Raw genomic sequence first — 14,725 nt, 5'->3', positions numbered from 1 at the left:
CAAAGTTCATGATGGTTTATGTGAGTTGAATGCGTGACTGCGCCGCCTTCTAATGCGGTGAGGCCTTGGGTATCAAAGCTCTACTAAGCTTCCCTCGTCTCTATTCAACTTACTTTGACTCGGATTGATTCCAGAGGGGTTTGCTCAAATTGCAACGAATTCCCTTTCGAAAGATAGAAGCTGGTCTAGAAACAATCTAAGTGGATCCATCATGCTTTTTGTTTGCTAGAATTTATAGGTTTGATTTGGTTGAGTCAGCCTTTGTTGTGATTGTGTAGAATTCTTCTGTAGTTTGTGTTTCCTCGGTGATGAATCCTTTCAGGAGACGCCACCTGAGATGATGTTACGAGAATATATGAGTAGAAATTCTCGTTATCAAGAGACGTCTTCGAAAATGACTCTTGGTGAATATATGCGTGGGCAGCGATGTATGGATACTCCAACTTTTATTGAGGAATCACCTCTAACGATCTATGAGAAATATTATAAACATAGACCATGTAGTTGGAAACAAAGCTTGAGAATTCTTGAATTTCAAAAATTATATGATGATGATGAGGATGATGATGATGATGATTATAATGATATTTATAGTTCAAATCCAAATAATTTTAATAATTATTTACCTATTCAAAAGGACGAGGATTTGACTAGAAATACCCCCGTTTTAGACGATGATTACGAAACCGATGATGGTTTAGAGGAACCAGTTTATCTTGAGAGTATTGTTTTCGAGTCAAACGATTTAGAAACAATAGTCTTAGATGAACTCGTAGAGATTAGCGAGGATGAACCTGACTTAGAAAAATCAATTGTCGACCTAGAAATTAGGGAGGTTATGACCAGTCTATCTAGAGACGCCGAAAACTCTAAGTTTGGGGGTGAGTATCATTCTCCATGTGCTTTAACTCTTAGTAAGGTCCCTCACTTGGGACTTGACATCAATGCCTCAACCATCTTACAAGATTATCTTCATAATCGTTTTCCAGAACCTAATGATATCCAACAAGAGTCTCAACTGTTAGAAACCCATCCTCTGGTTGATGTGGTTAACCCAGGCAATAATACCAAGATTGATTTTGTTTTCCCACCAAATAGTTTTCTTCCAAATGTGGGAACTTATAGATTTCAAATGTGTCGAATATTAAGTTGTGAGACTAAACCTAAATGCCTTAGGAAATTAGAATCGACACGTTTGCTTAAGAATGACTACTACTCTCACCGTGGTCAATTATGTAAGTCATATCTGATTGACTTAGATGATCCGCAATTATTTAGGTTATTACGTCGTGATTCTAAGTTCTTATTTGAGTTTTTCCAGACTCTAGGACCTAGTAATTTAGATCCAATCTATGAGGAAATGCATCCAAGAAAAATATTTTATTTAGACCCTTTCATAGAACCTGAACCTGAACCACAATTAGATATAAATATCTTAATCAGGAAACTAGGTAAGGGCACGCTAGTCTTGTTCATTTTCTTGGTTCACTGCAATTTCCTGTTGTCATCTCTTTTTGGTTTTAAAGACCCGCAGTTATTCCGGCTACTGTTATACGGTTCGAGTTGACTAAACCTTTTCTAAGTCTGGTTGAAGACTTTAAACTTAGCACTTTTTGGGAGGTAACCCAATCTCATGCAACACGATAATATCCTTCCTTAACTCTTTTGCTTCAAATAGTAACCGTTTCTCCTTGTTCATGCTTTTAATTCCATCTTTAGAACATTGAGGACAATGTTAGATTTAAGTTTGGGGGTATGGGAGAAACTTTTTAGTTGCAATAAATAAAATCCAGAGCATAGAAATTTACGCCTATTAAGGATAGCACTAACCAATCTAAGTGGATGGAAACATTTTTGTTTTAGGAGTTGAGGAACCAATCTGACTAGATGGAAACATCTATAGAGTCTATTCATAAAAGCACAGAGCTCAGGTGTTAGAAATAACATGATAGTTTCACCATATCTCGTCGAGTCCTTTTCATTTTCTATTTTTAGTTTTCTTTTATTTCAAGTGATTTGGTGGGACACACGATTCAAGTTGTTACCTTTGATTGGGTGAATTAGAGTGACTGAGATACAAAAAAAAAAAAAAAAAAAAAATTAGACCAGACCAGTAGACCAATCGGAATAAATACTAACACTTGGATAGCAATATGTGTGTGTTCTCCCTGTCTCCGTCGCCTAAACAAGCGTGGAATGCAGGATCCACGGGAATTACCATGTAATCTGCTGACAAGAAACATGCGCTTGGGTCCACAAGGTCCAATCATGTTGTTAGTTCTTAAATAAATGTGTATTTAATAAAGTCGACCACTGGTACCCTTGTATATGCCAGTTGTGTTGACCTAGAGTTAGGATTATTAACCACTGGTTCCCTTGTATATGCCAGTGTGTTAATATTAGTCAGACCGATATCTCAGTCATTTAGGTTAGGTTCACCTTGGCAGAGGCCTTCAGACAGATATGGAAAACACCGTTCACTTTTCAACCATCTACATTTTTCTTTTTCCATCTTCTTAATCTTTTCATGTGATTAGTCTGACTCCGAGTATGATGTCCATCGTGAAACTATCTTAGTAGAGCTCTGTCACTTATATGAATTTTAGTATGCTTGAGTGCAAACTCGTGTACAACAATTGGAATTTCGCATCAGGGTTCTTCCTCTTAGAGTCAATAATTGTATGCCAACCAATGAGGTTCTTTAGTGCTTTCCAAGATTTTGCGTAGATAGTTAGGGTCTGGAGTAAAGGTTTTGTGGGTACATCTCTGGTAAACCCTCCGGAGACAACACTCCGCCACTAGGGCCACCTAGGGGTTCAAATGATTTTCCTTTCTAGAATAAATTTGCTCGAGGACTAGCAAATAACAAGTTTGGGGGTATTTGATAGACACATTTATGTGTCTATTTTGTTCTCAATTTTCTGTATTGTTAGACTCGATTAAGTACTTATTGTGTTATTTTGTGTTCTTGTAGGAAATTTTAGAGAAATAAGCCCTTGCGGCGAAATGGGCTGAAAAAGTGGTGTTTTACACCCCCAAGATAAAGTATTAAAGGCACCCCAGAAATGCACTGGAAACGTCACAGAAATGTCCCGGAGGAACCAAGAAAAATTACTATATCAGCCCCAATTACTAAAGGGACACCAGAACTGGATTAGGGGGAGGCCAGTTTTCTTCCTAAATTCAAATTCCAAAATTTACGGGAAAATTTGGTTATTTACTGGCATATTTTCCAATCGATTTTTGAAGGAGTTTCAGGACGATTCAATGGCTGAAACTCATTGGGTATCTTCTGCTGGGATAGACAGGAAGGATATGGGTGTTGGATGCGATCAAATTTGGCTGGAAAATCCATCAGATGAAATCAGAGAAGACGCGTGCATGGAAAATATTTCACGGGGTTTTGATGAGTTGGAAGTGTGTTGCTCGTGTTTGGATGGGTCTTGGCTATATTCGGAAGTGTGTTTGAGATAAACAAAGAAAATCTACTCACCATTTACATCTCCAGACGCGTATAGAGATAATTCAGGGAAGAAAATATTGCGAAATATTTTTCTTCAATGGCCGAGTAAATGAAGATTATTTGGAGTTAATGTAGGAGATTCAATGGTTCAATTACGTATAAATATGTTCCTAATGTGCTACAGAGAGGGGGTCGAGAGTTTGGGGGCTTGAGGAGAGCTGAGGAGCGAGAAATCAAGAGTTGATGAAACTCTGTTTCTGCTGTTGATGATGATGAAGAACACCAAGAACACGAAGAACAGACTTGCAAGAACCGTCGTTTATTAGCAGTCGTAGTTACAACGGCTGTGGGTCTTAAAACGCGACAACAGCACTTACATATATCGTTCTTCTTGTAACATCTGAACAGCACCTTTGCAACAGTTATTTCTGTTGCAATTTTTCTGTTCAATTGTTTTACTCCCTTTTAATCAACTTTTGAGATTTATACATGTATTTTGAGATCATGATTAATATGAGGAGCTAAACCCCAACACTGGGGCGATGGAGGAATCCTTATTTCACACTTGGGTAATTTAGTTTATTCTTTTTATGACTTTTGCATTGATTTAAAATTGATTTATGATTCGAATTAATTTGTTGTGATTCAATTAGATAGGTTATGCTTTGGTTAGATGATCTATGCTTAGGGGATACAATTAATGTTTTGAGGATCTACTTTGGCAAAACAAGAGTCGGTGTTTTATTTATCTATTGAGCGATAATTGTTGAGAATAAACAATTGAACCTAGTGTTGTGAAAAACGGCTAAATCCTTAGTCCCAGTACTCTTGCCCATATTGTTAATATTTTTTGTATATATTTATCTTTTTTATTAAGTCTAAAAAATTATCCTTCACAAATCCGAGAGTTTGAACCTTCATTACTACAATCACCATTAAATCATTAATCATTGAGCATTCCAATAAAAGACACGCATTAATTAACTCTGTTCTTCGAAGGGCTTGCCGAACCCTGTCTGGAAGATTTACCGCCTCGTGTTTGAACTTGACTAACATTTGCCACAGTAATAGTCTTCTTTTTAGTAACTTTTGGTTTTTTATTTTTGTCAACCAATTCCTTCTTCTCACGCTCATCCAGTTCTTTGTTAGCAAGTAACTCCAAATTTCTTGCATCCTCTTCAAATACCTTGGAAGTATTTGTTGCTACCGTGTCCACCGCATCTGCAACTTCGTCATCAGTTTCAATAACTACCTCATCAATTTCTTCGGTCCCAGTTTCAAATCTATTAGAAAGCGTTAAGTTCTCTAAAGATTTAGCCGGAGTAGATCTTCTTGAAGTTTTAGTGGCGTCACTAAAACTAGCTTCATCATGATCATCCATATGAGTCTGACTAGCAGCTGGGGAACAAGATGCTACCATAGTATCATCATGTTCATTGTCAATAACATTAACCAAACTTGGATGGGTTGCGGCATGTTGCAAATCTAAAACCTTCTTCCTCAAATTCTCTAGCCTTGTCTTAGCCACCTCTTGTTGAATTCTAGCAACTTCAGCATCGACCTCACATTGCCGGGATGTCTCTTTCATGGCCTCATAAGTCTTATAAGCTTCCATATCTTGCATCTTCAGATTAGTATCATCCTCCTTGCGCAAATTATCTTGCACAGTTTCCGCAAGTTCTGCACCATCATTGCGCAAAACTGATTCAGCACCATCATTGCGCAAAACAGATTCTGCACCATCAATGTGCATCACAAGCTGAGTCCCACCACCATCGTTGGCATCATCTCTGCGTTGTACGGAATGAACACCACCACCATTGTGCTGCACAGAGTGGACAACACCTTCATTGCGAACCCCAGATAATGACGCACCATCATTGTGCGACACGGACAATGCCTCACCATCATTGTGCATCTTTGATTCATTACCATCTTCACCCAATTTTTCACCAGAACTAGCACTATGCTATGGGAAAATTGTATGTTTTCCAGTAGCCATCTCAAGAATTGAATTCTTCATTATTTTTGAATCATCTCCAGGCTTGTTAGTTTGATCGTTCTCCATGATTGGAGGATCTTCTGGCACGTTCTTCTTACCTTTAGGAATTCTTTCTTTTTGCCAGAAATTCTTAAGATCATCCATATCAGCTTCAACTGATTTTTTGATCACAGGATCAGTTTCTTCATCATCCTTGTCTTTCAAATCATCATGCTTTTTTGTTCTACAATCAGATTTTTTATGGCCAATAGATTTGCAATAATCACAAAAACTTGGCCTATTTAAAATTTCATAATCTTGAACAAAAATTTCTTCATTCTCTTCACCATCAATCAAAATCCTTCCTAAAGGTTGAGAGAAATCTATGTCGATCAAAGCAGCAGCAAAGTAACCATATTCATGAGGCAGATTATGCGGATCAGCAGAAACCGGCTTACCAAGCCATCTTGCCATTCGAAAAATCGTCTCTTCATCCCAAAACTCCAATGGCAAAGCCGTGAAACGAACCCAAACTACAGCTCTATTAATCCTATCCTTCCCAGGATCAAACATAGGCGTCCATGGATGAATTTTAAGCTGTTGGAACCCTGTTTCAGATTTAATCCTCCACGGACCATCATAGCTTACTCGTTTTCGATCATCTTCATTGTCTAGCTTAATAACAAAATATCCCTTTTTCCATGGAATAAATTGAACCGAACTTGATAGCTTCCATTGATTCAATAAATCTTTTTTGACATCCTCGAATTTTAGGGTTTTGAAAAATATCAAACGCTCAACCAAACTAAATCTCCACACAGCCTTAATTCTAGCATGAGTCTCTCGCGGAATTTTAATCAAAACATCATTGTTTGTTGTAGAACGAATTGGAGGGTGAGAGAGCGTTTCAGCATCAATCCTTGAAAAAACATGTGTTCTCTTCTTTAATATAGCCGCATAAGAGCCTTCCTTATGTGCGCCTTGATTGCCATCTTCATGCAGATTCCTAAACGCGTTAGGATTGCCATCTTCATGCAGATTCCTAAACGCGTTAGGATTGCCATCTTCGTGCTGCTTCCCAAACTCGGTCGAATTAGGGTTCATAGCATTAGGGTTTGCAGCGTTATTCCTTGGGATATAGATGCTCTTTGTTCGAGATTGATTTCATATCCTTTTAGGTTGATTATCTTGATGATTGCCTAAAACAGGCGGATTATTGTCTTGATTTTGCGCCATTGAAGCGCAAAATCATAAGGAGTTAAAGAACGCAAAGAAAGAAAGGGAAGGAGAGAAAATCGAAGCTCCTTCTCGTCCTTTAAACAAATGTTATAAGAACATTGTTTCCTAGGGTGAAATCATTCTTATATAATGGACACATAATCAAATAACTATATACAACAGATTATGTCGATGGCGTACTTACGATTCCAAAAGATAAGCGTTTATACTTCGTAATATGTTTCCTTGACACTTTAATGATACTATTATGACCAAGTCACATCATTAGGGTATTATATACAATATATACAGCTTCACATGTTATGTTTTCAATATAGCATGACTTGAAAGGTATGTTAAGAATGGAAACAAGATCAAGTCAATATTACTAACCTCAAGTGGAAGGATGATGTCGTCAATGTAGTTGTTACTTCTTCTCATTCTTCAGGTCTTCGGAGTAATACTTGTACGTCTCAACATTCCTAGACTTTATAGTCGAACCTAAACGAAGTTGACTCTAGTATTTAATCAAGTGACTCTAGATGAGTTTTGGTACTAAAATATGACAACCAAACTTGACATACCAACGCTTGGTGAGTTCAACCGAGCTATGCTCTAACAAAATGGACGTAAAACCTGCATTCTTAAATGGGTGCCTAAAGGAAGAAGTCTATGTTGCTCAACCTAAAGGATCTGTATGTCTATAAAATCTCGATTATGTCTTTAATCTCAATAAGGCATTATATGGATTAAAACAAGCTCCACGAGCATGGTATGAAAAATCTTACAACTTCTCTCTTAGAAAAGGTTTTGCTAAAGGAGGTGCTGATAAAACGTTGTTCATCAAATAAAGTGGAAAGGATGTTTTAGTAGCTCAAATCTATGTAGATGACATGATCTATGGATCCATCCAGAAAACTTTATGAAGAATTCTAGACCTCTTTAGGAAAGGAATTTGAAATGAGCAATGATGGTAAATTAAATTATTTCTTAGGATTACAAATTCAACAACATAAGGATGGAATTTATATGCCAAAGAACTTGTTAAAAATTTTGGTCTAGAAAATTTCACTCCGAAGCTCACTCTCATGGCTGCTACTGGGAATTACAACGAGACGAGAATGGTGTCAAAGTTAATCAAAAACTTTATAGATCCATTATTGGTAGTCTGTTATATCTTGCACCAATTAAACCAGACATTTTATTTAGTGTTGGGTGTTGTGCAAGATTTCAAGCAGAACCAAAAGAGTTTCATCTTGTTGATGTTCAAAGAATCATCTGATATGTGGAACATACTATTGGTTATGGTTTATCTTTTAACTTTGATACTAATATTAAACTTACGACATATTCTGATGCAGATTGGGCAGGATGTGTAGAAGATAAAAAGAGTACATCAAGAGGACTGTTTCATGTAGGTTTAAATCTTGTAGCATGGCAAAAAAAGAAACAAAACTCTCAGTCCTTGTCCACATGTGAAGCCAAATACATTGCTGTAGGTTCGTGTTGTACTCAACTTTTGTGGATGAAACAAATGTTCATTGATTATGGAATAGATTCTGGAACTATGAAAATATTTTGTGATAACTCAAGTGCAATTGGAATTACTGAGAATCCTGTTGATCACTCAAGAACAAAGCACATTGACATAAAATATCATTTTATAAGAGCACTCTTTGAGAAAGGTATCGTCAAAATTGAGTTTGTGCCTTCTGAACAACAATTGGCAGATATTCTTACTAAACCATTAGATACCCAAACCTTTCAAAGTCTTCGGCAAGCTATTGGTATTGTTCTAGTTCATTAGTTTTATGCTCGTTGCTTCCCCTGATCTTATTCATACACATTTTAAGCAATTTAACTTGAGCTTCGGTATATATCTTCTATTATTTGAGATTGTGATTCATTCATTTTGTATATTTTGCTACCAAGGTATTCTATGAAACATGGTTTTCTGATGTCTCGCTCAATGTTTAGTAAAAGGTAAAGATTATTTTGTGAGATTTGTTCTTTGCTATTATTATTGGTGATTAGAACATATATCTCGTAGTTTCTCATAGGTTAAGCTCTTTCACTCTAGCAAAAGAGGAGTAAACTATTTTGAGAATGACATTTTTTGATCTTTATATATACGATTACACTTGTTGTGAATAAACTGCTACAGGGTTCCATAAGATTTTATTTAGGGATCGACTTACTTCCTTGATTGTGTCTCCACCAGGGAATAAGTGGTGAACTTTAATCTCTACGTTCGTACATGGCTACATAAGTTACAATTCTTATGTTGAGTCATATCACAATACTAATTGTTCTCTTGTTTGTAACTGGCGTAGAGAATAATTTGTGTTGATGATTGTTCTCACGAAAATATTGTATCTTAGTGCCTCTAACATTAAGATAGTTATTTTTAACTTCTTTGTTCGTAACTGGCGAGAAGAGAGAAAAATATTGGATACAAATTTAACTTGCTTGTAACTGGCCTATTAAATTTAAAGTCCAAGAAAATCCTTCTCTAGTGACTAGAGTAAGGTCGCTCATGTCGTTCTTTCGAGAATGACATAAATGGGGGAGAGTTCTTTTTGAACTTGTGTTCAATGGTAATATCTTTGTGGGGAGTGCGGATGTGGAATTGTAGGAGATGCTCGTGCCTTATGTCTTCTTGACGCAAACTGAGATTTCTTGGTTGAAATCGTCTAAACTAAAGGTTGGTATGTGTTCTCTAGTCTTGAAACTCTTTTGATTAATTCATGATTATCCCAATTTTTCACCTTTGCCAATTGTGTTGACAAAAGGGGGGAGAATTATTAAGTAGTATCTTACTACATACTTATAGCTTTACGAAGAATCATGTAAGGGGGGGGTGAATTATTATCTATAGGTTTTACCTATTTTGCAAAAGTAGTATGTACTTACTAAGGGGGATAACATATCACCGTAGTATTGCTTCAAAATTGTGGTGCAATTGAATTTTGATGAAGGTAACAATACTATATTTTTTATAACGACTAATGAGTAGAGTGTGTTTACCTCATTCTATAAAAGCTCTAACAAATATTCTCATAAGTTGTTATTGCTGTAGATCTTCAGAAACAAAGTGTTGACAAACATATGCATATCATTAGAAGAACTTGAAATACGAAGAATTCAAGACGTGTGTTGAAGAACCAAGGAAATCAAACATAGTGGATGAAGCTGAAAACTTTATTTATTGTATCCAAATGTATTGAATAGTTTTTCGCTAAAATTGACAGAGTGGGAGATCGTTAAAGCATTGCTCGGTTGAACCCACAAGTTTCGTTATCTCAAGCTTGTTGTCAATGTTAGGTGATCAAAACTATATCTTGATTTATAGTCTACTAAATCAAGTTTCAAATAGGTTAGAATTTTAGTTGAGTATCATAGATCACCCTTGAAGACTTAAGATCGATGAAGACATTTGGAGAACTTCTGTGTCAGGTATGTGAAGACTGAACCACTCTATATTAATCACTATACTATCATTCTATCTATTGAGACTATGTCGTATGACTTATAGTAGATTTATAAAGAAGATGTTTCGAGCAAAGCTTGTCTTGTGAAAAATCTCAAAATATGATTTAGCGATTAGATGTTCAAAGGTCCTTAATAATATTAGTTTTACGAATTAATTTGTGGATCAATTGAAATTTCCTTATGCAAATGATTATATCACTTGGGAATGTTTCAAACATCATAAGAGAGAAGTATGAACTTACTGAAATACTACTCAGGGTAGGTTGGCGAACCAGTTCGCAAACCACAGATATCTTAGATATAGAAATACAGGAACAAGTTCAGTTGGGAACAGTTCACGAACCAGGTTGGCAAACTGATTTTATAAGTTGGATAAATTGCCTAGTAGTTGGCGAACCCGGTTCACGAACCATGGTCAACTGAGTTCGGTAGTCTAGTAGGGTTGGCGAACTCGGTTCACGAACCATAACACCCTGACTTGTGAACAAGCCATACGGTTTGCAAACCGTTGTACCAATTGTCCCGACAATATTTAACAGATGCTTAAACACTTATTATTTTAATATGTTTAACATCAATATTGCCAAAGCTCTCTTAAACACTTCTAAGAGCTTCTCCAATGAAATGTGTGTGAGAAAAAAAGTCTTCGTACACGTATGATACACATCCGAAATTCCTAAAATCTTTCTCTAATCCTAACCTCGATGACCAATGTGTAGATGACGTAGCATAATTTTGGGTAGACATCCTCTTGCTCAGCCTCTTGTTTTAGATGTTCACATAGAGGATGTCTACCCATCCTAGTCAGCTTTTTTAATAAACAATAATTTTAATAATTATTTAATAACTATTTTAATTACAAATTAAAATTGAAAACTCCTTTTATTTCTCCTTCTTTTTATCAGCCACCGAGAAGAGTCTTACGAAATCAAAATCATACAATAAGCTACTTTGGATCAATCATATTTGATCATTATATATTCATGAAAAAAATCATATTTGATCAATATATACATGATTACATATCTATATGTATTAATTTTCCATTATCCCAGTTTCACCTCAGGCTCCCACTTTGGACCACATCATCTTCTCATGTACCAACCATTATAAAGCTTTAGCTCCTCTCCAGTATACTCGAGCTACAATTCTTTTGACTCTCCAAAATTCTCTTTTTTCCATGCTATCTATAGAATTTAAATATGCGGTGGTTTCATCTCAATGATCTCATCCTAAATGTCAAATTCATGGTATATAATCTCGTCGTATATTAAATTAAATGGTTAACTATGATTAAGATAATCAGAAGAAGAAAGTTTCTCACGAAAAAAAATAGGAGACAACTGGGCAAAACGTTGGTAAAAAAGCAAGTGGGTTGGAGATGAGATTTTTTATTTCCTTATATTTAGGAAAATTGGTTGTTAGATAGGATAAAGGATGTCTTTCCCCAATGCCACATGTGAAGCTGACCGCATGACCATTGGAGAAGCTCATATAATTCATTGATCCCTTAAACACTTATGTGTGTGAAGTATGATTAATTTATTAGGTATTTAAATGAACATTAAATAGCTTTTAGTTCTTTGGCTAATTAGCCAAACCGAACAGTCATTGTACACGGTTCAATAACCGAATCTATTTGTATAGTCTTCTATTGTAGTTTGAATACATAATTTGTTTGCTTGATTCTCAAATTATCTTAGATTGAATTCTAAGCTAACCCTGGTCTTTGAAAACTATAAATAGAGCATCTCTGTCAACTGGGAAATTCAATCTCTAACACCCTGTGTCCTAGTTGATTGTAGAGTCGCCTCTATTGATCTTTTAGGTCTATGACTAAAAAGACTTCACTTGGGGAATCGTGAAGCCAGGTCCGACTATCTTTACCTTGATAGTTCGTATATCCTGATCTTGCTTTTCTGTTATTGAGATTTTTGTAATCTCTTTTAGGCAAGATAAATAGTAATCACAAAGTTCGTGTATCTAAAAACTGATCTTAGTTGATATTTCGATGATTGTTCTTGAGAGGTGGTTAAGAATCTAGGCTTCTTTTCGGGAGTTGTAAGTTCTGGATTTGTGAGGTTTGCTAGCCTGTCTAATTCAAACAGGTTTCCACACCTTGATCTTTGATCTAAACAGAAATCAAATATGCTTATATGTTTGAGGCAAATTGGTATCAAAAGTCTTTACTTCGGCTGAAGCAACTCTTAGGATGTAAAGGACGTCAGCTAAGGGAATCAAGTGCGTAGAACCTTGCTAGGTTCAAGAGATGTAAGGAGCGCGATCATAACTGAATTGCTTGGAGGGTGAATTCGGTCTTAACTATATTCCAGTATGAAGTCTGATAGTAGGCTAGTGTCTATAGTGGATTAATATCGTGTGGTGTTCAATCTGGATGAGGTCCCGGGGTTTTTATGCTATTGTGGTTTCCTCGTTAACAAAAATCTTCTGCGTGTGCTTTTTTACTTTACCACATCTTTTGATTGTTTAAATTACTACATACGTTCATATTCCTTTCAAAAAGAAAGAGTTGGGTGTATTTGATATACCCTGCGTTTTCAACCTCCAAATCTCGCAGTGCTTCTAGCCATCCTGCTCGACTACCAACGCTCGAGTTGGGGAAAAAAAATGAACTGAGCAACCATAAAATAAAAACCTTGGCATTCGCGGCAGGTTCAGTTATACCCGAATCAGAAATGCCTCACCCGTGTAATTTGTTGATCAGAAATACCTTTACACCGAAATTAGGCCATTTATTAAGTTCTTGTGCTTCGTCGCTGTTGTTACAGTTAAGTATAACGAAAGTTCATTTTTATATCTGTCTTCTGCCAAAAAGCTTTCTTGTTCAAACAGAACATCATGGCCCACACCGCAAGGTATCCCAAGTAGCAAATATAAATATGATGGTGTTATTCATGTTAAAACATCAAAATTATTAATTTCATTTACATCTTCGTAGGTGCATTAAAACTATAAATCACAATATTTAACACGCTTATGTCGAAGTCTGTAAAATGAAACATATCTGTAATATACCACAAATGTTCCACCAATACAAACCTCAATTCGGCATAATGTTTTGTCGCATCAATATGGTACAAAGTAAACTAAGTAAATCTATCGACAATAATCTTAACACCATAAGGTAGCTCTGTTTAAACTTTGTTAACTTCGTACCAACTACCTCTAGGTCTTTGAGTTGTAGTATCTAACTCAACTTCTATAAACAAATGACCCTGAGCTCTTGCCAATTCTAGACAAGAAAGTAGATCGTGATTGTTCTCTTCATCAAAAATTGAATGTGTTATCGATATAGGTTGACTATGTTTACTCAGAGGTGATTTTTAAGTCTTGTATTACTAACCTCGATTAGAAGGATGATGCCTTCGTTGATGTCGATATGTCTTCAGAATTTCCAGGTCTTTAGAGTAATACTTGTATGTCTCAATATTTCTAGACTTCCTAGTCTAACCTAATGAAGTTGACTCTAGTAATCAAATCAAGCAATTTTGAGTTTTTGATACTAAAATATGACAACCAACCTTGACATACCAACGCTTGGAGGGTTCAACCGAGCAATGCTCTAACAGTGTGATATCGAGATAAATGTACAACTTGGCTAAGATAGCGGACCCCAAATCATAAGTGGAGGCAACCTCCATATCTCGCAGCGCCTTTAGCCATCCTACTCAACTACCAACGCTTGAGTTGGCGAAAAAACACGAACCGAGCAATCATAAAATAAAAAACTTGTCATCCGCGGCATGTTCAGTTATACCCGAATTAAAAATGCCTTACTCGTGTGATTTTTTGATCAGAATACCTTTAAACCGGAATTAGGAATTCCACCACTTATTGAGTTCTCGTGCTTTGCCTTATGGTAAAGTACAACGAAACTTCATCTTTATATCTATCTTCTGCCAACAACCTTACTTATTTAAATAGAACATCATCTCCCACGCCGCAAGTGAAATGACCAAGGTACCAAGTACACCACAATCTTTCGATATCAACCTATAAGTCTTATACCTTGCATGATCTAATATAGACAGAAATTATCAAAAAGCTAGCAACCATAAGGTGTACACTTGGTATATAGTTTCTAGTTTGAAACCGAACCTTAACTATAAGGATCAACCCAAGTGTTTGGGATTAACGTACAAGTGCAATTACTTTAATTATAACTTAAACAAATTATAATGCGGAAAGTAAAGTAAAAGCACACAACAAATTTTGTTGACGAAGAAACCGCAAAAGAAAAAAACCCCGGGACCTAGTTCAGTTTTAAATAATCTCAGAATTAAGCCGCTATACAAAGACACTACAAACTTTGTATAGTTAAGATCAAGTAAACTACCCCTAGCTACCTAGTTTCCTCAGTATCCCTGCGCTTACAACCAATCTGGCCAACACATGTGAATCCTAAGATCGAGTCCACTATCTTAAACTGCTTCAGCCTCTCTGAAGACTTTAGCACTCAACCCTTTAGATCGTCTTCCGAATAATAAATGAATATGTTTGGTAACCACTCCCGTATCTCATGAAATCAATCAGAGATATATAAGTTGAGT

Source organism: Papaver somniferum, chromosome 1 (assembly GCF_003573695.1).
Source record: "Papaver somniferum cultivar HN1 chromosome 1, ASM357369v1, whole genome shotgun sequence".
Lineage (NCBI taxonomy): Eukaryota > Viridiplantae > Streptophyta > Magnoliopsida > Ranunculales > Papaveraceae > Papaver > Papaver somniferum.
The sequence above is the reverse complement of the archived record's forward strand: the minus strand, read 5'-3'. Positions refer to the sequence as shown.